The sequence below is a fragment of the Platichthys flesus genome, chromosome 24 (assembly GCF_949316205.1).
Source record: "Platichthys flesus chromosome 24, fPlaFle2.1, whole genome shotgun sequence".
Classification (NCBI taxonomy): domain Eukaryota; kingdom Metazoa; phylum Chordata; class Actinopteri; order Pleuronectiformes; family Pleuronectidae; genus Platichthys; species Platichthys flesus.
Genome location: NC_084968.1, coordinates 15,215,571 through 15,218,063, shown reverse-complemented (window position 1 = coordinate 15,218,063; position 2,493 = coordinate 15,215,571).

Genomic DNA, 2,493 nt, shown 5'->3' with positions numbered 1-2,493 from the left:
CATGGTCATCAGGTTCTATCTAACCTGAACCACAGCCCTCTGGGTTGATGGGCCTGCACTGGGGGTCCACCAGCTCCTGGCCTCCACCTCACCTCCTCTCTACTCCCCTCCTCAGCTCCTCTCTACTCCCCTCCTATCACCTCCTCTCTACTCCCCTCCTATCACCTCCTCTCTACTCCCCTCCTATCACCTCCTCTCTACTCCCCTCCTATCACCTCCTCTACTCCCCTCCTATCACCTCCTCTCTACTCCCCTCCTATCACCTCCTATCCCCTCCTATCAGCTCCTATCACCTCCTCTCTACTCCCCTCCTATCACCTCCTCTACTCCCCTCCTATCACCTCCTCTCTACTCCCCTCCTATCCCCTCCTATCCCCTCCTATCAGCTCCTATCACCTCCTCTCTACTCCCCTCCTATCACCTCCTCTCTACTCTCCTCCTATCACCTCCTCTACTCCCCTCCTATCACCTCCTCTCTACTCCCCTCCTATCACCTCCTCTCTACTCTCCTCCTATCACCTCCTCTACTCCCCTCCTATCACCTCCTCTCTACTCTCCTCCTATCACCTCCTCTCTACTCCCCTCCTATCCCCTCCTATCCCCTCCTATCAGCTCCTATCACCTCCTCTCTACTCCCCTCCTATCACTCATCTCTACTCTCCTCCTATCACCTCCTCTACTCCCCTCCTATCACCTCCTATCCCCTCCTATCAGCTCCTATCACCTCCTCTACTCCCCTCCTATCACCTCCTCTCTACTCCCCTCCTATCACCTCCTCGCACCTCCTATCTTCTCCTCCAGGTCAGCCAGGTTCTCGTTCCTCCCACGTTTTCTAATCACCTGTTCACACACATTCAAACAGTGCATCCAAGTGCAGCACTTTTCTATCACACACACACAGGGGGGGGGTTTAGGCTTGTGGAAGTTGTGAGAGCTGCCCAGCTGGTCAGTGGACGACCCGTTGTGCCCCCTGAGCCACCGCTGCCCCGGCTCCTCAGAGTCTGGAGCTTCACGGTCCTTCTCTCTGGAGCTTCTACTGCAAACAGAGAAATGTAGAAATCACTTCATAGAATCTCAAAGAGTTTCAGTGCAGCAGCCTCCTCCGCACACTGTCGCACACATGTGTGATACATGCTGCATGTGCAGTTGTGTTGCACCAGGTGTAAACTGAAGTGACTCGGGGTCTGAGGCCCGTCCAGTGTCACTTGATGACCTGGCAGATTCTGGCCTCTGTGTGGAAAGTGACCCGGGATAATCCCTGAGTGTTTTAAATCTGCTTGATTGTAATCTGGTTATCAGCTGGTGAGCGGAGGGAAGTGTGTTAAACAGAGCACGGTGCTGGGTTCAAGTCCCTCAGCTGATTATCACCAGCAGAGGGCCGGTTGGGTTCAGGCCCTCAGGAAGAAGACCTGTGACCCTGGACCCGTTGAAAACCAGCTCCGATCCACTGGCTGCACCGCGGGGCCCGGCTGCACCACAGGGCCCAGCTGCACCGCGGGGCCCAGCTGCACCAAGGGGCCCTGCTGCACCAAGGGGCCCATCAGCACAAGTCCAACACTTTATATTTAGAGTTTGAGATGAAACAAGTTCTATAGTTTTAATTCTTTATCCAGAGGAACACCAGAATCTAAGTTGCTCTATAATCCAGAGAGAAGCTTCATTTCTCTCCCTCGTGTTTGTGAGTGGAACCTCAGCGCTCCTCACGTTGTGTGAAACCAGAGACACAACAAGTTCAAACCAGAGACTCAACGAGTTCACATCACAAACACAACAATTGCACAATCACAATCCAGATAATCTGAGGAGCGTCCAGCTTCAGATCCAGATCCACAGGTTGTGGGCGGGGCCCCGGGCTGCGTCACCGGAGGCTGCAGACACACACAACCTGTTCACACTCAGCTTCCTGCACCAGGAGGTCAGGAGGTCAAGAGAGCAACAACACACTGCAACACAACAAGCTGTGTCTCCAGGAGGTCGGAGGGGGGAGCAGGGAGATCCTCTGAGGTTCAGATCCATCCCATAGTGAGCAGGCACCTGATGCTGTGTGTGATAACCACACAATGTACAACCTGCAGCTCTGAGACAGGTTGTGTTTCAGTTGTGGTCTGATGACTTGATATGTGTGTTGCATTATGGGTAAACAGACCACACCTTGGAGGGGATTGTACAAAACACCACAACACAACTGGTTGTGGTGACCAGAAGAAAACAAAAAGTTGTGTTTGTGTAACTTCAGTTATGTTGAGGTTTATTTCTGTGTCAAACATCAACACAACACAAAACCTGCAGGTACACAACTCATGCATCATACTACACAAAAGTGTTTGTAACAGATTAAATACAAAGATATAAACTTCTTCATCTGTAATAATGAAATGAAGCTGTGATATGAAAACAGTAATATGAGAGCAGCATGCCCCCCCTCCCTCTCTCTCTCTGTCTCTCTCTCTCTCTCTCTCTCTCTCTCTCTCTCTCTCTCTCTCAGGAGGCGTG